This window comes from Lactuca sativa, chromosome 4 (genome assembly GCF_002870075.4).
Source record: "Lactuca sativa cultivar Salinas chromosome 4, Lsat_Salinas_v11, whole genome shotgun sequence".
NCBI lineage: Eukaryota > Viridiplantae > Streptophyta > Magnoliopsida > Asterales > Asteraceae > Lactuca > Lactuca sativa.
The window spans coordinates 66,807,765-66,818,058 of NC_056626.2; positions in this window are offsets into that span (position 1 = coordinate 66,807,765).

Below are 10,294 nucleotides of genomic sequence, written 5' to 3' on the forward strand. Positions count from 1 at the left end.
GTGGAGTACTCTTTACGCAAAAGAGTAACAAGGACAAGATGCTTTATACAAACATATTACGTCCATTTTTTTCTACACATTAAAGATCCACAACAAGAATAAAGAGGAATAAAAGTCTTCATACCTCAGGAAGATTCATAAGCTACTGGGTAGAATAAACTCCATTGTCTTTAAAAATATAAGCCCATTATTTTGTGTCTTTTCTTCCAAGATTAAAAGAACTCCCTGGAACAATTTCTTCAACAATTTGAGACCACAAAAATAATTTCTTCTCCCATTTTTCTTCATTTCTTCAACAGAAAAATACTAAGAACTTCAAGAACATAAATTTCTAGCAGTGGATTTGTGTGAGCAACAGCAACATAATTATTCTACTAAGTAAGAATCACCCCAGAAAAATAAAAAAACTCATCAGAAATTTCCGGTAGAACCCAAAAATTCTTGCAAAAACACGAAAAACTTCAAGATAATCACTGAACGGGAGTTGTTCCCTTGAACTAGTCGATTAAACCTTCAAGGTACGGCTCTGATACCAATTGATAGGAACCCATTTTTATACGAACGGTGGATGCGGAAGAATAATATTGAGATTTACCGTGTATCAAAATATAAAAAATATGAAGAACATAATGAGAATTCTTAGAAGATGAGAAAGAAAGAGAGATAAAATATTATTCCATGAAGAACATTGGTGGTAAAGAGAAACTCTCCCTCGATGGGAGAAATCCCACCACTTTCTCTACAATTACATTGTGAGAAAAGTGCATTTTAAGAAATGACCATCTCTCCCTTTATATAGGAAGGAGAGATAAAATACACCAACAATACAATAAAGGGAAAAATACAACCTAACTATCACTCATTATTTTTAGAGCATTTCCATGCTCCAACACTTATCAAGACAAACACTTCACACGATTGGTCTTAGTTGGTCTTTGTCTTGTCCAATATATCACAACTTACCAATTTTAAATGTACAAGATTTAGAAACTTTTCTACTCCACATTTGATGAGTGTTATAAACCTTCTTAAGATGATGTCACTCAAGTCACAATCTTGGAGTATGACTCTATGACTCGATTTTGGAATGAAGTATGATTCACCTTTTGATTTAACCATTTCAACAATTCACGATTCCTCTTCTTAGCCATACTAATGCACTAAGGTGTCCTTAGAGGATCAATTGTGAGACAGTTTCATAATCACTAAGTTAATCATAAAACATGATACTGAAGTACTCTCCCTTCTTTTCAGATTGGAGAAACTTTTATATTTCTGTCTAATTGATTCTTCCTATTCGTTCTGCTTTACATTGAAACCTTTTCAACGATTCAGAGTCACACTTAATCTTGTATGCATAACCATATTTACTAAGCTTTTAGTAAATCATGACGAATAGTTTTATCGTTCTTTGTGGTGGACCTAACCAGTGCATAACCAAGTGTACCCGATCCCCTAGTCCTTCACTTGACTCACATACTTATGTGAACAAGGAATTAGTCTTAATTTCCCAAATACGAAGGTTCTCATTCATCATACAATATCAGTTGCATGATTCCAAGTTTTTGTCTAATTCAAACTTGGGTGATGAGAATCTTTCCTTATTTGGTAAATTTTTGACTCTATCACAAATAACATAACTAAGAATCACATCCATTTTCAATATTGCTAACAACAGAAACATACAAACATCAATTTTCACAAAAGTCATTACAAGGATATATATAAATAAGAAAAAAAAAACAAAATTTATTTTATTTATAAAAACGCGGAAAAACTTGTCCTTACAACACAATTACAAATGAAAACTATGCTACTAAATATTTCTAAGCAATATAGCCTAACTCTTAAACAGCTGCTCAAAAATCCGATCTTCGAACCATGCGATCGAAATCCATTTCTTCGTGATCAGACTCATCTCGCTCTTCCTTTAAGCTTCCTTTCTTTTCTTCGATCCTACAAAACATCAAAATGCAATCTTATCACATCATGTATTAAGAATTAAAAATAGGAACTTAATAAAGTTAGATAGTGGATTTACCTGAAGCAGAACCATGCATCTTAACTCTCCTATCCTCGCGATCTTTCAGGTAAGTATGGCAACTTTGTAACCAATGCCCATTCTCTTGGCAGTAGAAACAAATAGACTCTTTTGGAATAGCACATGGGATAATCTCATATTCATCCTTTCTCTTTACCATACATTCAAACGGTTTGACCTTGTCCAATCCCTTTCCATTGGGAAGAGAAAACTTTTCTGGATTTTGAATGTTGCCATTTCCAATGTCCATGGATGTTTGGGAGGTTGATCTACCAGTCAAATTTGCTTTATCAGTGCGCCAAATCATTGTTGATTCAGCAGCAATAAGCAAATAGGTAAGATCAATGAGGGTCACGTTGTGGTCCATCATATAGTAATCTTTAATGAACTCACTATATGAGTCAGGAAATGATTGAAGAAGCAAGTCAACGGCCAACTTCCTTGAGACATCGACACCCAACATTCCCAACCTGTCAATATGTAACTTCATCTCCAAGATGTGAGCACATACAGACTTCCCATCTTCATGTTTGCATGCCAATATGGCTTGAGTGACCTTGAACTTTTCAAGTCTTCGAACATGTTGGTCAGGGAGAATTATTGGAGGAGGTGGAGGAAGTGAAGAATGATTTCCATTTCCACGATCCAATCGTGGAGCATCATCTTCATGATGAAAGCTTTTTCCATAAGATTCAGGAAGACCATAGTTGTTAGAATTTGACACCTACAAAACGAGAGAAATTCAAGTTAGTTGATTCAATCCTTAATATAACACCCAAATGAAATATTAAGGCTAGGACCCAACACAATATTCTACAACTCGAAAGAGGGATGTCGTAATCCAGTTGCAGAATATTTGAAGGTAGGTAAATAACGATTTATCAATTTCCACCATGAAAAACGAAACTGACAATTAGTTTTTAAATGAATTGAAACTCCTAGATCTTTTGAGATTCATTGAACTTTTCAATGGCATGTTTAATCTCGATTATGCCCTTCAAGTTTGTGACTGGGATGCCGAGGATCACATACAAGGTGTGAATAACCATGCAAATTAGCTTGGTACTCTCGAAGATGTTTATCACCTAATCAATGTGCCGGTTAACTACACACGCTCCATTAATCTATGATAATCTATGAGCTACCCATTGCCATCCTTCATTGGTTCCATATTAGTGTGACGGTTAACCACACACTCCATTAACGACCAAAATGGTGCAATGTGCAATTCCATGGATTAGCACAAAATTCACATTTACCCTAAAGTAACTAAGATTTGGGAATTTATAAAAGTGTTTAGTTACTTCGTATTTCATTATACTTATAATGGAAGGTTCTGTCATATCCTATCCGTTCGGCTAACGACCCTCCACTAGTAAAGGGTGTGGTGGGTAAGAGTGGATACCCAATGACAGTCATTTTACATGTCGCTTCGTTAAGCACCCCTTATAGACCAGCTTCGTGAATGAAGCCTACTAACGGTAAGACTGACATTTACTTATACATATATAATATACTCCCTCTGTCCCAAAATTATATTCCATCTTTCCTTTTTGGTTTGTACCAAAATAGTAGTCCGATTCTAAAAATAAATAGCATTTTTACCAAAATACCCCCTCAATATTACTTAACCAACTAAGCATATAATGGAACATTAAATGCAAAGTAAGGACAAAACTGTCATTTTATTGTTCAAAGTTAGTGGTAATTAATGCTTCCTTAGTCTGTGTGTTTTTTGTCTGTGGATAATAATATTGGGACGGGGGGAGTATTAGACCTTTAATATTATATAGTATAAGGTTGTATTTTACACTTTTAAAATACTAAGTGGTTTAATTAATTAATAAATTAGACTTTTAATTTGATTAATCTTAAACCATATTATTATGGATTTATTAATTCTCTCTTTTAATTAAACTCTTAATTAATTTAATAAAATCCATAAGGGTGTAATTTGAACTTTTCAAAACACTAGGGTTTTAGAATTTAATATTTCAAAATTAATAACTTTTAATTAAATTTTAAATTCCAAAACTTGAGGACAAATTTTGAAACCTTTCAAAATATTAGGGTTTAACTATTTAAATTTCAAAAACTAAAACTTTTAAGTTCAAATTTAAACTATAAAACCTACATGGTGTAATTTCAAACTTTTCAAACTTACTAGGTTAAATATTTGAATCAAAATAATCCTATATTATCCTAATTTAAACAAATCCACCAATTTTGATAAGGATATCCATACCAATCATAAAAAAACGAATTTAGGCAAGAAAAACAAGTTTTGGTAAATATCCTAATCAAAATCTGGCTAGAAAATCGAAAATCCCAGCACCAGGACACTCAACTCGTCGACTCCACTAAGGAACTCGTCAAGTTCATGCAACTCGTTAAGTCCATACATGGACTCGGCGAGTCAGTCAGCCAGACAACAAGTTTTCGATTTCTTGATCTTTGGCAGTTCACTTTTGCATCTATTCAATAGAAAAACGACCTAGGCTTTGATACCACTGTTGGGTTTTAAGCATAACATCATTCCTATGGTGTACATGCAACCCTAATTGCTTTGATCTAGGTTTTTCTAACTTGAACATACAACTATGAATCCCAAAGAAATAACCCTATGAATATCATACATATATCGAAAATCACATATGATTAGGGTTAGAAGCTTTACCTCACTTGTTATGTAGCAATAAAAAGTTCACCTTGAATATCCTTGACCTTTGAAAGCTTAGTGCCTCAAATGTTGCACCTCTAATGGAGTCAGAAACACCACTAGCAACAAGGAAGAATAAGAGAGGGAGGAGGAGGCTTCAAAATTCAGCGAGGGTTCCTTCTAAAGGCATAGGCCAATTTTGAGTGCCATTGGGGCTCCTTTTATAGTTAAGGATTACTAGGGTTATCAACTTGGAAACCCTAATTCCCTTGCTTAGGCCCTAAGCAACGTATGGACTCCCATTGGACAAGCCTTGGACGAAATCTTTATGGACTCTTATGTAGATTTCGTCCACCTTACACTAGTAAGGTCCCTGAGCCCAAACTATAAATATTACTGATTTACATAATCAGTCCCGTTAATTTAATTAGTCTCTTTTGATCACCAAATTAATTTCTGATCAACACTACTTAAATAATATGATTTATCAATTAATATATTATTTTTATAATATATTAATAAATCATAATTAATCCTCTTTCTCCATAATTCATCCTATCAGTTGTTATGGTGAAGGCAACCCAAAAGGACCATGCTCATAATCAAATCAAGTACATACCAAAAATAGTTATGGGCTTAGAAACCTAATCCAAAACCTTCACCCTCGTCCTCCATCACCTCCATAACCTATTGAAGAAACCCTAATCCATCCCCTCCATGGTTGAGGTCATTTTGGTTCTTTTGGTTGATTTGAAAAAAGAAGGCTTGGTGTGACAAGTTGGATAATACATCACCAACCACCGTTAGAATCAAACGCTATCAGCAGCATGTAATAGGGAAACGATGTAGTCATTCGATATATAATGGAATATATTTGATGTTTGTTCTTAATTATGTTAACATCTAGACTCAACAATAGGTGCGCGAAAAGTCGTGTCGCCATGAAAGCAGGTTTATATTTCTAGAATGTACATGTTGCCGCAATTCCAGAAATATAAATTTCGTAAAAAAATCTGATTTAGTTTGGAAGATTTATGATTTTTATAGTAAATAAAAATTTACCGCACATAAGATCTTATAATGTCAAAAACTACAAGAAGAACGGTTGACTTTTTGCAAAAGTCGCCAAAACGACAATCGTGGTACTACTCAAAGTAGGAATTATGAGACAAAGAACACCTAAAACGGAAAACTGTATGGGAGAGTTATGACTTTTATAAAATCATAATGATTATAAAATATAGGCAAAAAAACAAAAGTTAAAATTAGCCAAAACGACCAAAAGGAAAGTTATAATGTACGTCGATACCTACATGAATATATAAGTCATTGAAAATGGAGTTCGTATGCGAGAGATACGGAATTTAGAAGTTTGATTTTCAACCTTACATGCACCCGCGCACAGCACACACCTACGCACGGCATGCACTTGACGATTGGATTCATCAGGATACAGATGACGTGGCACGAGGAGAGGGCGGCACGTGGGAGCTCCCTATGGCTCATGTGCACTTGCACGGTGTGTAATCCAAAACCTGCTATAAATAGGAAGTCCCAACAGTCCTATTCCTCACACCTTCATACATCTCTCCCTCTCTCTTTATTTGTGTGACACTGACCCCGAAGTGCTCCCGAGCTTCGGACTCTCGAATCCTACACTACATCAGTGGTTTTCACTGTAAGAGTGAGTTCACAGCCCCACTTTACTATTTTCAAAACCTTTTACAGGGGAATATATTATATAACATCATAGTTTTCATAATTACTACTAACCATATAGATTTAGTGATATAATTATGCCAAGTTCATTAGGATAATATTATGCCTGATAAATACCCTACCTAACTTTTTATAGATAACATTATGCCTAGTAGTTATGCTAACTCACATTGCTAGAAAACATTATACCCGGTCTTTATGTTGACAAAATGTCAAGAGAACACATATACATAGTTATTATGCTTGCTAGTTTCCAGGGAACACTAGTACTTAACCGATACTCTAGCCAACCTTTGGATAAGCATAGTACCGGATAGTTACTCTGCCTAAATACTCGGATACATGAAATACTTAAACTTATATATATATATATATATATATATATATATATATGTGTGTGTGTGTGTGTGTGTGAGTGTGTGTGTAATAAGTATCCCATGAAAGATATGTATAGAATTATATGGGATTGACACCCCCACCTGCGGTTGTTAGCTACAACCTGACGACAGTCGGAGCAAGAAATGACTTTTTGATCTTATGGTGACGTGTGATGGAGCGAGCGTCAGCATTCTGGGCAGATAACACCAACAGTCATAGTGTTGATTATAGAAACTCCTCGCAACATGATTCAATAGAACTATCTAATAACTACCCTTAGTAACTAACTTAAGAAAGTAGTGATAGAACACAGACCCTTGAATAAGTGTTTACAACTGACATTAACTTAACAAAAACCTTACAAACCATTTAAAACAAACCTATGAACTCACCAACATTATGTGGACTTTCAAACCACATGTATTTTCAGGAGAAAGAGTCTTTAGGATGACATAAACGACCCCGATGATGCAGCTAGAAGTTTGAGTGTATATTTGCTTTACTTTTCCTTTGTATCATACTTATACCTGGATCAAGTGTGTAACATATTTCACCTGATGAATAAAAAATAACTTTTATGTAAAACTTTCACGCATACAGTTCAATATATTATGTATGACCTGCGATCCAACATCCTAACATCGCACAGCCCGACGTTTCTGTTGGCCGCCAGGGGTGTGACACTTAGGTAGTGTTTTGTGCATCATTGAAAGATTGGGACTTCATTTTAGGCATCCTTGGACCTTTGTAAATGTTCAAGATCAAAACTTTGGCATTCTAATTTGCTACTTCTACAATTTCTCCCATAATCTTCAAGTTTAAGCTAATTGGAATGATAAGATTCCATAAAGTTGGCAACTTTATGAATCCTTGAGGTCATTGGAGTGTCATATGGTCCAGATTTGGAGTTTGTTAGTGTATTGGACCCATACATGAAAACTTTAGTGATATTTCTACATTTTGACCTAGTTTGAGCCTTAGACTCACAATGAGAATGCATGGCTAAAAAGCATCGACCTTTAGGAGATAATGGACGTTAGGAAGCCTTCTGGAAGGATTGGATGGGTGGATTAATGGATTGAGAGCTGAATCCATTAAGCTGAGAAAACTCAGTGTCACGACGTGACAGTCGCTTGGCCATAACGTGACGATTAGGGATTTCCCTGATTAATTTGGACAGATTCTGTCACAACATTATGACCTATACATCACGACGTGATGATAGGTTGGATCAATACTAAGTTGGACTGAGTTGAATCGTGTCCGAGTTGGAGATCGCGTCGAGTGTGTTTCTCACGACATGACCATGAGTTAGTCAAGACGTGAGGGTCAGCTAATTAAAATGTTTACCGCTGACCTGGATTGAATTTTTGGTCAAATTGCTAATTCTAGACTATAGAATAAGGTTGGAGCTTGTTTGATTCGATAATTGTGTTGTAGCATTAAGCTGTGTTTTACTTGACCTCATGAGACAGGTGAGTTTTCTTGTAACATCCGGATTCCCAGGTATATTATATATTTCATTAATATTGAAATTTAGTGAGAGACTCGGCGAGTAGGAGCCCCGACTCGCCGAGTTGGATCGCGATGTGAGTGGTTGATTAATGAAGGACTCGGTGAGTCCACGCTGTTTAATGAAACCCTAACTTCTCAGGTTTGCGCCCTATTTAAAGACCCTTATGGACGTCATTTGAGGCAACCAATCCATAGAGAGAAACCCTAGAGTGCTGGAGCGTTTTGAGAGAGAAAGGAAGCCATTCTTGACCTTTGTGGTGTTGTTTAGCAAGAAGAAGGAGGTCCTAGCCAAGGGAAAGCAAAGGAGGTTGCTATTATGAGGATTTGAAGATAAGATCATTGCATTTGAGGTATTACTTCGGCTCTTCTTCTGTTTTATGAAGAATATATGGATTTAGGGTTTCTTGTGCCCTTGTCTAAGTTGATTTGATGTCCAATTAGTCCTTTCTGGTGATGAGGCTTTGGATCTGGATCCATAGAGATCCAGAGAGCCTTACTCATCAAGCTTTATGAAGAACAATGGAGGTCATGACCTTGGGTTAAGGTATTTGGGGCTAAATCATCATATATGGTCATATGGATGTTGTATGTGCATCAAGATTGAGACTTTACGTGATTATAGTTGTTGGAAAGGCCAGATCTATGGATTAGAGGAACAGATTTGACCTCAGAAGGTCGTTTGAGTGTGAGCATGGCATGTACTCGCCGAGTCCATGAGAGGATTCGACGAGTTGAGTCGGGTTGCCCCGCGACTCGCGATCTGTGACGACCCGTGGAGTATAGGGTTGAATCAGTGAGTTAAGAGAGGACCAGGGGCGAAGAGGACAGGCATGTACTCGCTGAGTCACCTTAGTGCACTCGGCGAGTAGGGTCAACTGTGACCATTGAATTTCGTTGACTTTTAGGGTTTCGGTCAACAGTTGGACTTTTGAGTCAAGGGGGGGGGGGGGGGTAAAATGGTCTTTTACCCTTCTGAGGGATCATAGAAGGGGGTTTAATCTAACCTTTGGGAGCCATTACTTATTGAGGATATTTTGTATGTGATTAGGCGGGGGCTAGATAAGTAGATTTGTGTGCGAGATCATCTGAGATACCCGAGGTGAGTCTTCTCACTATACTTTACCTAGAGTGGTAACAACGGTCAATGGTCAACCCGACTCGCCGAGTCTGGCGTGGACTCGCCGAGTCCCTACAGGAACCCGATTCCCTCTGAATCTCTTCCAAATCACCGAGTCACTCACCCGACTCGGTTACACAGTCCCTGGTCCGAAGTCTCTGAACAACTCGCGCCAACTCGACGAGTCTGGGATTGGACTCGGCGAGTGCACTCCATGCACAACCTCAAACGACCTTCTAAGGTCAGATCCACTCTAGTAACTCATAGATCCAGTCCCCTTAAGCCTATTGACCACGTAAAGTCCGAGTCTTGGTGCTCATTAAGCATCAAATAGCTCATTAATGGAGGTTTAGCCTCAAATACATAGATCCCAATCTAATACCTCCATGGATGCACATAAAGCTTGGGCAAGGATGTCACACCCCAAAACCGATAACGGTGGAATACGTTTCGGGGTGGATGACGTAGTGAACAGTATCATCACAATTGCATAATAGTGGAAACAAGAAACATACAACCATAGCATTACACAGTGGAATTTATTACAAGCGTGTTTAGTAATGTTTAACAATCACTCAAAAGTAATTCAAAAATAAGAGATGGGTCTTGTGTGCTCCACCTTCTCCAAAAATGCCGCATCTGTACCTGTCTATCTTTGACCTGAAGATACAAGTTATTTTGAAAACAATTATCAGCATAAAGCTGGTGAGTTCATAAGAGTTTAGTGTGAGTTTTTGTATACAAAGCATTAGTGTTAAAGATGTATCATTTATGTTCATAAGTAGTAGAAACTTAGAAAATCCCATATTTTCCAGGAAATTCATTGTAAGTGACAATCTGTGAAAAGTATGCATTCTTTATTCCT